The sequence below is a fragment of the Leptonychotes weddellii genome, chromosome 10 (assembly GCF_054177405.1).
Source record: "Leptonychotes weddellii isolate Sample4059 chromosome 10, ASM5417740v2, whole genome shotgun sequence".
Lineage (NCBI taxonomy): Eukaryota > Metazoa > Chordata > Mammalia > Carnivora > Phocidae > Leptonychotes > Leptonychotes weddellii.
This window is the reverse complement of record NC_138378.1, coordinates 117,939,167-117,956,043: the sequence shown is the minus strand read 5'-3', so window position 1 is coordinate 117,956,043 and position 16,877 is coordinate 117,939,167. Positions and strand designations below refer to the sequence as shown.

The window sequence follows — 16,877 nt, the reverse complement described above, 5'->3', positions numbered from 1 at the left end:
ATTTATTTATTTTTATTCTTATGTTAATCCCCATACATTACATCATTAGTTTTAGATGTAGTGTTCCATGATTCATTGTTTGTGCATAACACCCAGTGCTCCATGCAGAATGTGCCCTCCTCAATACCCACCACCAGGCTAACCCATCCTCCCACCCCCCTCCCCTCTAGAACCCTCAGTTTGTTTTTCAGAGTCCATCATCTCACATGGTTCGTCTGGGACAGTTCTCCTTTTAATCTTTGGCTAAAGGTGTTCTCTGAACACACATCAGGATGACACAGAGATGACATCTCTCCCAGCCTGTTCGAGCACGAATTCTCCTGCCCTTTTCCATGTTACAGTTGCTCGATCCTGTCCCCGAGACAACAGCCTCACGGCCCCCTACCCCAGTGGGTAGTAGCTGGTGGTGACAAGCAGGGAAGAGAGGGGACGTGCACACAAATGCTGCGAACTTTTTCTGAAGAGGATTGCACGCTGATTAAACCTGTCAGAAGGCAGATTGAGTTTGCACAAGGAGTGCTGGTTGATAGCTAACTCAGAAATCTTGGCAACGCTACAGAACCAATATTTTTACAGAGGTGGCACCGTCTTGAACAATGTCCTCAGTGTGCAGGACACAGGCGGCCCGTCTATCAGTATCCAGCAAGGGCGACTTTTTCTTTCACCTTTTCTGAACAAACAGGCTGATGAAGGAGCTGGGCGGAGGGTGGGGGTGGGGGGACTGGCCGTGAGAAGAGCTGCACAGGACACGGTGGGGGAAGGGGGAGCCATGTCAAAGCTCTCTTTCAACAGACGCACCTTCCAGCCTGGCCTTGCGCGAAGCTGGCCAAGCCAGGTTCAAACAGGTTGCAGCCATCCGCTGAAACCAGCCCCACAGCCCTGTTTGCTTTTCCTAACGTGTAGAAACAGCGACACCGACCTTAGTTTAACCACATAAAGCCAAAAGCACATTGCATTTCTCCTCAACCGGACCCACACAGGCCCTAGCATCTTCAGTCCTTGCACCTCGATGGACAGGTGCAGCCCGCAGAATTGCCTCTGCCCCCTACCCGCCCCCCGGCCTCGGCACCTGCTCCCCCCACGGGGACTTTAGCACTCTGTACCTAAAAGATCTCCTTCTTCGTATAATATCATTTCTTCCTGGCACCTGTATTTTTTCCCGGGAAACAACAGCAAACATATTCAAGCTTTTGATGACCCAACCCATGATGCTACCCAACTGGGGGGAGGTGGACAAAGTGGGCAGCACGCCACCCCCACAACCCTGGAGGTAGGTAGTGAGCTGAGAAGCACCCCGTGCCCACGGGACCGGAGGTGAAGACAGCAAGGCCAGAGAGGGGGACATTAATGCCACCAATGGACCCCACAGTACCCATTTACTAGGGCGACTGTGCAAGCTGTCACCCACTGGTGTCTTCAAACCACACAATCTTATTCTTCCACAGTTCCGAAGGAAAGAAGTCCAAAATAAAGGTGTCCATGGGGCCATGATCCCGCTGGAACCTGCAGGAGAGAAGCCTTGCTCGCCTCTTCCTGCTTCTGGTGGTTTTGCCAGCAATCTGTAGAGCTGTGGACTGAACGTTCATGTCTCCTTAGAATTCATACATTGAAACCCCCATCCCAGGGTGATGATATGTGGAGGTGGGGCCTTTGGGACCCTCACGAATGGGATCAGGGTCCTTAGGAGAAGAGGCCAGAGGGCTGGCTAGCTCTCCTTCTGTCCTGTGAGGATGCACCAGAAGACAGAGCCACCCAGAGGGGGCCCTGCCCAGAACCTGCCCATGCTGGCACCCTGGTCTTGGCCTTCCAGCTCCAGAACTGGGAGAAATCAGCTTCTGTGGTGGACAAGCCACACAGTTTATGGTATTTCATTAGAGTAGCCCGAGTGAACTAAGACACTCACTTGGCATTCCTTGGCTAGAAGCTGTAACACTTGAGTCTCTGCCTCCAGGCGAGCTCCCCTCCAGTCTGTATCTCTTCTCCTCTTCTTATAAGGACACCAGTCATACGGGATCGGGGGCCCACGCTGCTTCAGTGTGACCTGTCTTAACTAATTACATCTCCAAAGACCGTATTTCCAAATTAGGGTCACATTCTGAGGTGCTGGGAATTAGAACCTCAACATATCTTTTGAGAGCACGCAATGTCACCCTTAACAGCCACCAAAATCTTCCAGTGGCTGCTCCTTGCTCAGAGAATGAAGTCCACAACCCAGTCTTGCTTCCGAGCCTCCCATGCGTTGGCACCTCTGCAGACTGATGTCCCGACACTGTCCTGATGCACCAGCCCAAGGGTCCCCCACACCCTCCCAAATCCACCTCTGCACTTTGCTCATGCTGTTCCTTCCTCCAGGAGAGCCCTTCCCCATTCTCACAACATTTTCAAAACCTGCCCCCCGCCCCAGCATCCAGTTTAAATGGCTCCTACAGCTTCCTCATACGGCCTCAATCACAAAGACACCGCACTCCACGTCCCTAACCTTTATTCCTCTTAAGGGACGTACTACTTTCTACTTTATGTCAGAATAATAAATACTTTTATTTCTCTTAGTTGTCTGTGGGCTCTTTCGAGTTTTTACTTTCCCCCATGGCCGCTGCCAAGTAGTGGTTGCATAAATGTTTAATAAAGTTGAGGGACCTCACACATACTTAAACTAAGAGATCAGCTGACATTAATGCTTCCTGGTCTTTAGCGGAAAGAAGATGGAGAGAGGATGTTTTAGAGGCGGGAAGACCTCAAGAATCAGGCACATTCTCACTTAGCCAACGTCTGTGCTTACTAATTAGAACCTTTGGCTGGACAGCAACTGGCCATCATAACTGAATCTAGGAGAGAGAACCCTGAGTGCAGATGGCCAGCCCCGGGCCCTGTGAATCCTCGGAGAGTCACAGATCGCCGGGAGGATTGCCGCAGAAGTCACCCACTCAGCACCCACTGCCCAGCTTTCTGCAAGGAACCCACTGGGCACAGAAAGAGCTAATGGTGTCCCCTCTCAGGGAGCAGCTTCCGGGATGGCTCCCCCCCCACCCCAGGGGGCGGGCAGATGCTGAGCCACAGAGGGAATGGCTGGCACATAACGTGGAGATTGCTCCCCAGTCCCCACAAACATGAGGAAGCGTCCGTCGCGCACCAGCTGGGGCGGGCTGGAGGACAGGGAGGTTCTGGTTCTGGCCCAGAACTCTCGCTGGCCCGCTGCACCGAGCGAGCCATTTCATCATTTTGTGTCCATTTCCTTGGGGGCGTGGGGACTGATCTGCCTCCCCGAGAAGCTGGTTTGCAAACGGAGCACGTGTGCAAAGCCCCGAGCACAGTGCACACGGCTGGTGCTCAGGAAGCGATCATTACCTGGAGGGTTGTCTCATCCCGTCCAGCGGTCACGGTCAGTCCAAAGTTCCTGGCGTTCCCAACCTGTCCAACGTGCTGTCTTGGGCTGTATGTCAACAGGCACAGGGAACACCCACAGCAGATGTCCCAGCCCCGTTCCTGTCCGCTCCCTCCCAGAGCCCCCCAGCCCCAGCCCAAACAATTCTGCGTTGTCTCCAGTCCTCCTTCTTGTCTTCCCAGCAGGCAGTCTTCCTCCATAGTGTCTCTCCGTCCTTCCATCTCCCCCTCCCCCCTCCCCTAGTAACCTTCCCGCCAGCCAGCTCTTTCCTCAGCTTGAATCCCTTCTCCAGCATGCTGGAAAATTCAAGCCCCCAGATCCAGGTACCATCAGACCTAGAGAGGGATGTGACACCAGCCCGGCCATCAAGGAATCGCTGTCCGAGGGAGGGGGCTCTGTCCTCGGGGGTCTGATGTCTCTCCCACCGCTCCTCGAACCTGCTCCTTACTGCAGCAAAGGGAGCCTCTGCAGCCCTGAAACACAGTCCCTCCACCCACCAGCCTCTCTGCGGGGATCTCTGGCCCCACAGCTTTCTAGGCGTCCAGATCCCATCAGCAACTCCAGGCCCCTGAGCACATCCATTTCCCAGAAACCTTAACGCCAAGCAATCCTGCCCACTTCAGACTTCTCACTTCCTGCCCCAATCATAAATAGTCCCCTATTGTTATTGACCTTTTGATGTAAACAGATCTTCCTCTCCAGCTCCAGGGCAGGGGTGTGGCCTCAGGGCAGGACCTGCTTCTCCTGCTTCCCTATCAGTGGTGATGGAAGGTCAGGGCCAGGGCTCCCCAGGCCTGCCCCTCCCCTGACCAGGTGTGGAAGCGTGGACGTCTCCCTGCTGCCCGCGTCAGGCCAGGCGGTCCGGCAGAGCTCGGGCACAGATGCTTCCGTGCCCTGTCCTCGGCCACATGGCACTGGGGAGGCCCCGCGTCACGGGGTCCTTCTCATGCCTTATCCCACCACAAGGCTATCTAACTTTTCCTTATATTCCTTCACCATGCCCCATGTTCCCCACCCATGGAGGCAGGTTATTCCGTTCTTAGTTCTCATTCTTAGGGAGGAAACACTATTTGCTGAGCTCCTAGTATATGCCAGTGAGTCCAGGGGCCTGCAAGTATATTTTCTCTTTAATCTGTACAAGTACATTGTGAATTATATGTGTTACCATCTCCACCGAGGATAAAGGGAGGCTCTGGAGAATTCAGGCAACCCCAGGCTCACACTGATACGTGATGCAGTCAGAATTCGAGAAGGCCTGAGCATGTTCCTCTTTGCTTTACTCCACATGTATTATTGATCTCATTATTAATAGGGCCCCTCACTTTGATTGAGCCAAATTTCTCGGTGGTCTATTTTCCACCCTCTGACCTGTTCGACACCTTAGTCCACCAATAACCGTTTTAATCTTTTTTTTTTTTTTTTTTTAATTGATCTTCCTTTAGACATTCAGAAGTAGTCAGCCTGTGCCTCTGACCCAAACCTGTTTCCAGGGCCTGGTCCAGATGAAGTAGTTTCCACAGGAGCCTTGATGAATAATGGGGGGACTTGCAAACTTGGGCCCGACAACTCCAGCTCCTTAAAGCAGAATTTCCCGAAAGCCACGTATCCTGTCCTCGCTGCCGTACCTGTCCTTCCACTGGCAGGTGCACGGAGGCGTGGTTAGGGGGGGTGTGTCCTAGCATTACGGTTCCAGAAGCAGATTCCTGCCCTGTCTTTTATGAGCTGTGTCATATGGAGCAAGTCACTTAACATCTTCGAGCTTCGGATCCTCAACCGTAAAATGGCAAGGTAGCGTCCCTAACTCATGGGCTTCTTTGGAGAACTAAATTTCGGCGTGCAAGCCCAGGGCCTGGCCCATAGTAAGCACTCCATACACGTAGTTACTGGTCTTCTTCTTTAACACTTGTGCAATCTACAGTACCTGTGTGTTTTTACAGAATGCCAAGCGTAGTTCCAAACATACAGGAGAAAGAAACACCGGTTGGTTCCCCACGTGTGATAGCGCAGACCCACAAGGGGAAGGTCTGGTTTCCTGATGGAGGTGTCCACGGACAGAGTGCACACTGACTTGGGAAAGCACTGCTCTGAGCATCTGAGTCCGATGGATGGGAAGAGGATGTATTTGAGCAGCCAAGCCGCTTCCTTCTGGATATTGAGAGTGCTTCACATTCTCAGCACAGCTGCAGAACAATCTCTGCAATCCCCTTTGGACCTGGGAGAGAGGTTTTCTGGAGCCCAGGGACTCCTGTAAGAGTAGAACGTGGTGCTGTGGCACTTGCCCTTGGACCAGCCAGTGTCTCCTTTCCCCGAAGCCCCCACCCTGTCCCCTGAGAGGCCACCTGCCTGCCAAGTGCCAGGCTTCTCCTCCCACCGGGACCAGTCCACTCTCCACAGAAGAGGCCCCATGCTGTTGTCCTTTGCACAGCATGTCCCTTAAACGCAGACTTGATATGACCACACGTGCCTCTGGGGGGACTTGGGGCCATCCGTGAGCACCCCCTGCACGCCGTCAAAGCCCACGCCCAATTGCATTCCCATCACACATTCCCTCGCCGGCGTGTCCTCTAGACCCAGAGCCCCTAACAGCCAGACATCTTCAAGTCCTCGTGTTCCCACCACAAGTACACGTTGCATAAAGGAGCACACAGGACAGAGGGAAGATAAGGAGGGACAGAGGGTGGGGAACTGAACTCGTTCCCTGGGTGTATATTCCCCTTGTGCCATGACCCTCTACTGGCTTCGTCCCTCCCTGGGTCCCGTCCTCCCCAACCAGGGGCTGCAATTCAACATATGTTTTGTCTGTTTTTTCCTTTGTCTCTACGGCTGTGGGAATAAATTTGTTGGGATAGTTTTGATGTTGCTATAACCAACCAGAAAAAGAAGTTACACTGCTCACTTCCAACTGCTTCTTGACATGACCCTTTGGCAAACAGTGCACTGGAAGCCACGAGCAACAGAACAGGGAGGCTGTGTACTCAGGCCAGGGAGCAAACCGCAAACTGAGTCATAGAACTGGAACACATGGAAGCTGGAGCTCAGATTTCACCCTGGTTGAGGAGGTGGACAGGAGCACAGAACATAGCATTCTTAGGACTAACCTCCTGAGCCCCAAGTACTGCACACCTGAGCCCCGGATACTACACACCTGAGCCCCAGGGACTGCACACCTGAACCCTGGGTTACTGCACACCTGAGCCCCAAGTACTGCACACCTGAACCCAGCGTGCTGTGTTCTGAGTCCCAGATGCTGTATCCCTCAGTCCCGGGCTGCGGCACCTCTCTGCCTCAGGGTGTCGCAGGCTTGATGCCTACTGACAGCAGGTCCCTCTACCAGACAACTCACATCTCAGAGTCTCACGGGCCATGAAGCACATTCACAGACTTTGCTTCTGTGGTCCTCACCACAATCCCATGAGCTATCACTATCATGTCCACATTACAAATGAGGAAACGGAGGCCCAGAGAGGTTAAGCGATCTGCCACAGTCCCCTGCAAGTAACAAAGCCGGACTCACACCCCTGTGCCCCTCCATTTCCTTTCCTGCGGGGTAAGCAGGCCCACAGAGCTGTGTAGACCCCAGGCCTGCCACTCTGTCTGCCTGAGCCTCTTGCCCCAGCGGTAGGAGTGAACGCTGATACGATGCCCTGAAGAATGGTTTGTAGCCATTTGCACCAAAGGATTTGAAATAAATACGTTCATATGCTTTGACCCATTAAGTACCTTCTGGGAATCCATCCAAATGAAATATCCCAGAATATGGAAATAAAGCTTTATGGACAAAGATGTTCATTACCTCACTATTTATTAAGAATACAATGTATTCTGAAAAACTGGAAAACACTTAATGTTTAAGAGTAGGGAAACAGTGCAGTACATTAAATTATGGTTTTATATGCATTTATTTAAAAGACACTAGTTAGAAAAAGAAGGTAAAAATGTAGGAAAACACATTCAATTTTAAATGAGAAGAGGCTACAAAACTGGATATATATTTTTGTTCTACAACTTTACTTAAAACCACTCATTGAGCACTGTAAGTTCAGAGGAATAAAACGGAAAATGAGTGAAATTTCGATCCTATCTACTGAGGCCTGCAACCAAGGGACAATTGCAGCCAGGTAAGAAAATTAATGTGTAGGAGAAACCAGACCAGAATAGAATGTACCAAAGGGTAACAGTAGCGAACTTCTGATCCTAGAAATACACGTAATTACAATTTGCAACAACGAGTCTTACTTCTTTAGTTAGACACATACTTCATCGTTTAAAGACCCGTGCTCCCTGTTCTACCTCCCACCAGCCCCACACCCGGGGCTCTGGGGATGCACCCGATGCCCCGCTGTGAGCGCCCTGGGTCAGGGACCAGACCCACCAGGTCAGGGACATTCAGCAAATGCCCCAGTGGGGACAAGGTGGTCGAATGAAGAGGCTCAGCTTTGCAACAGGTGAATCGCAGCCCAGCCCATTCCGAGCCATGGGGGCCCCCAAGCCCCTGGGCCCCTCCGTTTCCTCTCTCAGGGATGAGCAGCCCTGCAGAGCTGTGTAGACCCCACAGATAAACACGCACAGTCGGCTCCCACTTGTCGAAGGTTACAGTCTGTGGAACTTAGTTGAACCCGGTCACGGTCAGCAGCTGCCGTGGTCCAATAGTAGTGATCTTGCTTCCATCTGACTCAAATCACTAAGCCCATTTTTCAGAAAGGCCAGGCTGAGGCGCCCTGGTCTAGGAGGGGTTCCCCAGCCGCAGAGCCATCCAGCACCTTCCGTGAAAGGCAGCAGAGCACATCCAGCCTGGCCTCACCCCCGTGTACCTGACAAAAGCCCCATGAGGCTGCCCCCCCGCCCCACTCGCCTGGTACACAGACAATGCCTGTGATGAGGGTAATTTTCAGATGAGTCAAGATAAGTGTGTTTTTCTCTGACCTTTGCTGTCATTCTCACACAACAAGTGGATGATAACATTGAACTCTTTCTAATAACCCCTACAGACTGCCAAGAATGAACCTAACAAACAAGCAATTGCATCCGGAGAAGACTTCTGGGGTTTAAATGTATTGTTTTCTCTGTGTGAGGCACTTCTGAATCTGTTAAAGATTTTATTTATTTATTTGAGAGAGAGAATGAGAGAGAGAGAGCATGAGAGGGGGGAGGGTCAGAGGGAGAAGCAGACACTCCCCGCCGAGCAGGGAGCCCGATGCGGGACTCGATCCCGGGACTCCAGGATCATGACCTGAGCCGAAGGCAGTCGCTTAACCGACTGAGCCACCCAGGCGCCCGGCACTTCTGAATCTGAAGAGAATTCTTTGCCCCTTTTCTGTTCCCCACGTGAGTACGATCTGGGGTAAAATAGTGCTGCTCAAGGGATGGGTGGTCCAGTGTCAGCCCCACGGGGGGCAGACCACGCTCCCCACCGCCCCAGGCCCGAGAGTCCCGCCGGCGACATGCACGGCCCAGACGGGTGGCTCCATCGTGTGCCCCAGCCCCACCGACAGGACCCCTGAACCCGTAATGGCCAACTCCAAGACCTCAGGCTCCAGAAACCTCTGGGGACCCAATCTCATTTGTTCACAGCCCCACTAACCACAACCAGGGATCGCCCCAGGGTCCGCGGTAGCCAGCAGCAAGGAACATTCCTCGACGCTGGTGTCCATCTGTATGTGGAGTCGTCTTGTCTGTACTGACTTGTCAGAGCTGCCCCGGCTTGGCACCGCAGACCGCGCCGTTCAAACAACAGAAAGCCATTCTCCCGCAGCTCTGGAGGCTGGGGCTCCAAGATCGAGGTGTCAGCAGGCTTGGGTTCTTCAAGGGCCTCTCTCCTAGGCTCATAGATGGCCATTTTCTCCCTATGTCCTCGCATGGTCAGGCATCTGTGCGCATCTGTGTCCCAGTCTCCTCTTCTTGTAAGGTCACCAGTCATACTGGATTAGGGCCCATTCATAGGACCTCATTGCACCGTAATCACCTCTTTAAAAACTCACTCTCCAAATACAGTTCCATTCTGAGGTAGTGGGAGTTAGGACTTCAGTGTATGAATTTGGGGTACACAAATCAGACCATAATATCATCCAAACTGTTATTTTGCAGATGAGAAAGCCAGGCTTTTCCTAGATCTCAGAGCAAATTGGTGTTAGAGGCCAGGGTCCAGTGCTCAACCCGAGCCATCAGCCTCTGCCCCTCCCACCACATTTTAAGATATGCCCTCTGCTCTCCATAGCCCTATAATTGAATTCCAGCCCGAATAAAGTTCCCACTCGCTCGTTTGTGGAAGGGCATTGGGTTGGAAGACAAAAGGCTTATGAATCAGACTCAGTGACCAGCTCTGGCCTCTTTGAAAGCTCACCAAGCCTCAATAGCCTCATCTGTAAAATGGGGAAGTTAATACTAAATCCCTAAGGCATGAAGTCCACACTGGTAAGCACCTTGGGGCAAGGATAAGGAGAGATGGTGGCCCGATCAAGGGAAAATATAAACGGGGCTCCCACAACATGGAAACTACCTGAGGACACACATTATACGTGCCTTGGAAGTTTTAATTTAACAACAATCATATAAATTAAATCACAGAAGATTCTGAGACATTGAAATATTCAAGTCCTCTGTCTAAGACCACCTCCAGACCAAACCTGGTCAGCCTCTTAGAATTTCTATGAGTTTGTGAAAGAAAGTAGACACTAGTTCTTCCAGAATGTTCAAGACTGCAGAAGCCACCCTTGATGCAGACTGACAGGCCCCTGGGCAGGCCCAGCCAGCCAGCTGGCTTTCACTGTCCTCTGCAGAAATGTCCTCCCGAGTGTGTCCCTCACCACAGGCAGGAGCATGTGAGGCCACCCTGCATTCTAGAAGAAAGAGAAGCCCAGATTCTGGTGCCATTTTTGTTCATGATGTAAAAACTGGGGTTTTTACATCACCTATAAAATCAGAAAGGAGAAGGCAAATGTGTGCCACTCTCTGAGGTAGTAGGGCAAGGGAGAAAGGACATGGCCTCATGGACAGGGGGGCCCAATGTATAAGCCCTCTGCACCTTAACTGAAGGACTGGGGGCAGGTGCCATAGCTCGGCAAGTACTACTCTCTCCGCTTGCCCGTGAAGTTCATCAGGAGCACGACAGTGCGCAACTCCTTCTGTAAATGAGCGCTTTGGAGAGCTGGGTTCAGTTCTGCACATTACATTATCTTCCTCCCATACACCCTGACAAGCAGGTGACCTCTGCAAGGTCTTCTCCACTCTGGCTTCTGCAGATATTCTAATAGCCCCTGAAATGTGCAAAGCGCTTTGCAGTTTAGCAGGTGCTTCGTGGTGCCCCTCTATTAATAGGCAGTGAACACGAGTCCCTTGGATAACACATCGCCTCACTGAATACGCAGACCCAGAGAGGTGAACTGACCTGCCGTAACGACCCTACACCTAGGTCTGCTGACTCCAGATCAGCATTCCTTCCACGGCAAACAAACAAAATTTGTCATCTTCCCCTGCAGGAAGTCCAGGGACCTGCGCTGCATGCGAGCAGCACTGAATGTCCAGGCCAGGCATTGAACTTGGAGGCCATGTTGCCCTTCAGACTCCTTGGCTAACCAAGGCTTCCAAAGTTCTCCTGGAAGTGCGTTTGATGTGATTCCTTGCATTCTCCTGGTGTGGCTCTCATTTCCTTCTTTAAAGCCAAACACTTCCAACTATTAACATTTTTAAAAAGGCAGGAAGGTCATTATATTTTTAAATCCTCCATTTTTACCTTGAGGCTCTATTTTTCTGTTGCATTAATGAGATGTGAGGATAAACTGATAGTTTCACCTTCAATACTTGAGTGCTTCTTTCAGCCTGGAGGTAGTGAAAGAAATCCACCTGCCCCCAAAGTTCCCACGGCCCCATCTCGCCCTCCTTGCGAGCATCAGGAGGCAATGCCGGTGGGGTCTGCCCGGCAGAGGGGGCCGGGAGCTGGGCTGCAGTCCCTCCTGGTCTGCATTCCCCTCGGTGAGCCAGGCTGAGCCCCGCTCCTGTCTCTGCTCTCACATTCGAATGTGACAGCAGAGACACGAATGTGTACATTCGGCTGTATTTATAGTTCCTTTTCCTCTTTTGATGAGGCTCCTGAGAAAGGCAGTTCTACCTCTGGCTTCACACTGGCTCACGTCCCACTGTGGGTGTGTGTGGTGGGGGGGGGGGGGGTCCTGGGACAGCCTGGCCCGGCCCTCCCCAGCCGGCGAGGACAGCCACATCTAGCTCCCCTGGGGGGCCAGGAATGCAGCAACTGGGCACTGCTGGTGTTCGCTCAAAGGTTCAGTATTTGAGACTCATGGCTAAATTCAGTAGTAACACCACAATTTCACCAAAAAGCATTATAATGATTACTGAGTTATATTAGGAGCTTATTTAAGATAACATCTTATTTGCACAATGTAGTTCAAATAGATGGTTAGTATAACAAGGGCAATCGTTGAAGTCCTTAATGTACATTAGCATAATCACTCTGGAAGTGCGTGCCGCTTTTAAACATACGAACGGTTAAAACCAAAAGCATAAATATATGTCTTTTAAGGTGGTGGCACAGTTAGAATAAGAGGTTTAGGTTTATATGTAAACAGGAATTTAGTTGTCTCTTTAGCAGTACAGTAGGATGTAAAAATCTCTCCAAGACAGCTCTCTTAAAGAAGCCAAATCTGCTTTCCCAAACTGCTGTGTTTTATTAATAATAGTTCCTGTTTATCAAATACCTTCTGTACGCAAGGCGCTGTGCAGGGCACGTTCCGTAAATATCTCATGCAGCGTCCTTCTTCCTGCATTGATAGGCATAAATAGTACTAGCCCCCCCACCACCACCAGATTGACGCTCAAAGAGGGGAAATGGCTTCTCTGAAGCCACACAGCTAGAATTTTGGGGGCACTCTCCACGTTTCATTGGCCCTCCATCACCCACCACCAAATGTGGAGTGCCCAGTGGGTTCCAGACAAACAGCAAAACATAAGGATAGGCTTGAGGGTCTTGATTGGTCCCCCAAGGCGCTCTGAGAGGCCCCGTGTTCCAAGGACCCACACTCGGCTAGAGAGCACAGCAGGAAGCCGAACCCGAGGCCAGAGCCGGCAAGGGGCCCCCTGCACTAACCTCTGCCTCCTTTCCTGAGAGGACGGAGGCTGGACAGAGGCCAGCGGGCAGGGGAGGCCCTCAGACGATGCAAACCCACTGGGCCTCCATGCACGTGAGAACTTCCACGAACCCTCCAGATTCCTCAGCGCCGCTGCTGCCCACCATCACCACACCTGAGTGTGCACAGTGGCTCTCTCCCGGCAACAACAATCACACTTGTGTGGCCCTCACCAACATCCCAGCGGATGGCTTTCTTTCTGTGCTGGGTTTTTTGCTTTTTCTTAACAGAGAAACCTGATTTTCCTGACTTCACACATGAGACTCTGAGCTGCCCCGAGAGGCGCAGGTCAACGCTTCGGGGAGGGTATGCATCCTCAACAGCACAGCAGCCTCCCAAGCCCGAGATGCTCTGCTCCCACTGCATTCGGACCATCATACCTGGATTACCCAGGTCATTCGAGAATAATCCAAATGCCAATTCCCCAGGGTCAAGACTCACCTATAATCCTTCCAACCTTCGCTTCCATGCCCCTCCCCCCCCGGCCGCCAAACTTAAGGAAAATGCTAGCCATTAGCTACACTGACTAATCTGAGTTCAACTCTGACCCTCTGGTAAGAAAGCTGTAGGGCTGGAAATTAACTAAGACAGCAATTATGCAATATATAATGTAGCTAATTGTGTATTCTATTTCACACATAATATAAATTGGTGTAATGTGACACAAGGAATTATATTGCAGAGGAGCAATTAATCTGCTAAAGTTCTTTAACAAGGATTTTTGTGAAGCCCTCGGAGCATTCCGTGGCGAGGTTAATCCCACTCTCTCCCCACACGCTGCCCAGGTGAGCCTCTCCTGTTGGCCCGTCACACAGAGGCCGAAGCCACCTCTGGTCAAATCCACCGTAAACCCCGGCGCACGGTGTCCAGCACTCAGTGGACACTAACCTGAGAGTAACTGCTACTGATACTAGACACATGCGCGTGTTTCCCTAGGAATGTTGTGTACCCCACGCGGCTCATCTGAGAGACTGTGCCTGCCCTGAGCATCCCTATAGACATGCCTGATCCACTGTCCCCAGTCTTTCTCACACCACCGCGTCCCGGGTATCCTCGGACTCTCACAAATGGACAGCGAGGTGTGTGGAAGAGCCATTGCCAAAGTCCCCAGGCTGAGTCCGGTGCCCCCGCACGTGCCTCCCACTCATCACAGCCACCGTCATCATCCCTGTGTCCGCCTCCACCCCAGACAGAGTCCCTGGCCACAGCCATGTCGCTTCTCTCCAGTGGCCTCACCGGGGCTAGCGCAGAGGGGCTTGGCAAATGCTTATTTATGAACGAAATTGCCAAGTTTCCCCTGGCTGATGATGTATAAGTTTCAGTTTGGGTCTTCCAGTAGCGGACCCACGGTGGATTGTAAACTGATACATGGGGAACTCAGTGGGCCCCACGCTGGTCCTGGAAGAGTCAGTCTGACCCCCGCGGTGACCAGAGGCGCTGCCCCGGGGGTGGGGGCGGGGAGGACATGCACACAGTCATCACGTCCTCTGAGGGAGGTGGTATTAGCCCCATTTTACAGATGAGCACACCAGCACTCAGCAAGTCTAATTTGCCAAAGGTCATGCAGCTGCTAAGTGTTTGTCTACACCTGAAGGCAGAAAAGCAATTGGTGTCTGTTCTAGGAATTAGGAACGTTGCTGCTGAGAACACTTAAAAATAGCCCTGTGCATTTTCCCATTCTTGAACCAGGTTTACTAATCAGGGACTCAGCTGAAAAAATTCAGCAAAATGACTCAGTTCCTAGCAATTTCTCCCCGTCACGTTGGGACAACCCCAGCAGAGCCTGCAAGCATAGAAACAGAGAGAGAAAAGGAGGAGAAAAAGGGAAGAAAGGATGCATTAGCTCGAAGGCCCTAGCCATTTCCTCTCACTAGGCCCTGCAGCCTCTCTGTCAACTCCGGGGCGCTCACAAGGCGAAAACGCCTGCGGTAAAGTCAAGGGCAGACTGGAGGGCTTATTTCCTGTCTTCTAAATATACTCTTGTTCCGATGGTATCTGGTCCCCTGCGTCATGGAGGATGGCGGTCCTTTACATTGCAAATGTCTCAGGAACCCCTCAGCCCAAAGGAAGCTCAGCGGGGAGAAAGCGTCACTTTCTAAACACCTTCAGGAACAGCGTGCTCCGGCTCCAGGCTCCTCCTCCTCCTGCCCCTCCTCCCCCTCCTCCACCTGGCTGTCCTCTTCCTCTCCAGCCAGGGCCCTGCCAGCCCTCAGGGTGGGCAGTAAACGTCCAGCAGCGCAGCTCTCTATGAATGTTGTCAGAGGAAAAACTGAAGAAGCAAGAAGCAAACAGAAATCATTGCATACCTGCTGTGATCCTGCCTCCATCCTGCTATCCTCCTGGAAGCAAGGGCCTGTTCATCCTGCTGTCCTCCTGGAAGCAAAGGCCCATTCGGGACTGCGGCTGGTGGTTCTTGAGCCGAGTTCCTCAAACACGGCAAAAAGAGAGGGAAGCCTGGACAGGAGGTGGCAGGGTCTCCTGGGTGGCCTCAGAGCTGAGAGCCAAGGGAACACCCACTCAGCTACGGCCTGGCTCTGTGGACCTCAGCCCCAGTCAGATCATCTGGAGGATGGGTTACTAAGAGCTGTGACTCCTCACAGGGTTCTACGAGGCTGAAATCACAGTGCCCTAAACCACACACACAGCACTCACTCCACACTAGGATTTGAGAAACTGCGTGCCCAGCCCGGGCCTGGTGCATTTCCATGATCTCACTTAATGTTTACACATGTGCCTCCTTCCTTCTCACAATCAGTATCAGTAAAAATGACAACAGTTCGCTTCACAGCGACGTATGGGAGACCAAGGCCGAGAGAGGTTAGGTGACAGGTCTGATATCACAGAGCTCAGAAGTGCCAGAGGGGGAATTCCATGTCCAACTGAACTGGGGCCCATCCGAGTTCTTGTATCCTCAGCATTTTCCCCCAGACGGCCAATGTACCTGCAGTGGGCGGGGAGGGGGGTCCTAGAGGCAATATTCCCAAGGACGCAATGGTGTGTGAGGCTCAGAATTAGAGATGGGGGAGGGGTCCTGGAGTTACTTCCTACTGGAGTCCTGAGCAAGCCCTGGAGGCACCAGGCAAGGGGTCATCTGACCTCTTCCTCATGGCTCACCCCTGTGGCCCATTGCTAGCCCCACTCAGCCACACTGCTGGAAGGGGTCTCTGTGGTGCTTCTCCAATGCTCTAGGGACAACCCTTGAATGTCCTCAGCAAGCCCTGGGACAACAGCCCCTTCCTAGGCCTGGAACAAGGGAAAGAAGGAGGAACAAGCCACAGGTAAGGGAGCGTGAGCTTCCAGTAGGGCCCGGGGGGGTGCGGAAATGACTCCATGTAGGCCGAGAGCCCGGGGTCCTGTCCAGGCCTCAGGCCTGTGCCCCGTCTTCCCGCTCTGGTCTACTGGGGAAGGAGCACCACTCCCTCTGAGGCGTCCAACAAATGAGCTTATTCACAGAGCTGAGGCAAGAGTTTTACATGGGCAGTTACTTACTCTGTGCACTTAGACCAGTCCTTGAGGTCACTGGCGTGGGATAGGAAGTGGTTACGGTGGTACCCTAAAACCATCCCTTCTGGAGAACAGTCGCCACACATGACTTTAGACCATCTTCCACCCCAGTGTGACGTCAGTGCCTCCTCAGGGCAAGACCCCTTAGGCCCGGCAGCCTGTGTGTTCCCCTTAGTCTCCATGATCCCCAGGCTGGTCTCGCTTCTCCCCTCCATGAGTAATGGGGGCTTTCACCAACGGGTATGAGGGGGACCATTAAGTCGGTGGTCTGCTAAAGCCAGCCCTCCCTGGATGGCTAAGCCAAGTGTGACCTTGCACTTAGTGATGTCTCATCAGCAGCTTGGAATCGGCATGATGAGAGTATTTACACCACAAAAATGGTCAAACGCGGGCTTTTTTTTTCTCATGGTCAGTTGTTAAACATCTGCCAGCATACCACTGGAGCCAGGCAGACAGGCAGGAGGGACCCCACCCTAAACCTTTGACTCCCTCCGCTTCCTCTTTTGGATACGAAGGAGCCCAGCTGGGAACTGGCAGAACCTCCCAGGAGACAGGCCCCTTACTCTCGCTGGGAGAGGGTATCTATCACAGGACCGGTCTCCTCTCTACCATCATGTGGTTTCTGTAGCCTCACCCCAACGTCCCAGAGCTGGCCGAGCCACTGGTTCTCATCTGCAAAAGGAGGCCAGCCCTGGAGGCAGCAAATGAGACAGAGCCCAGGGGGCAACGAAGCCTCGCATTTCACAGCAAAAGCGGTCGCTTGGGCAACAGTCCACTTCTGCCCCGGCCTTACAAACGTTCCACAAGTTTTCTCCCTCCTAATTTGCTTTGATCTCCATGAGCCATCCACCCCC

General features: G+C 52.4%; 1 long non-coding RNA gene across 1 annotated transcript; it reads right to left on the bottom strand.

The window, feature by feature from the left end:
• Positions 1–8: 8 nt before the first annotated feature.
• On the bottom strand, positions 9–16,867 carry LOC145715994 (uncharacterized). Its single transcript, XR_014138333.1, has 3 exons — positions 6,595–16,867; positions 6,528–6,549; positions 9–6,483 (listed from the first exon to the last, which is right to left on the bottom strand). It is a non-coding gene; the product is annotated as an uncharacterized LOC145715994 (long non-coding RNA).
• Between the last annotated feature and the right edge of the window lie 10 nt (positions 16,868–16,877).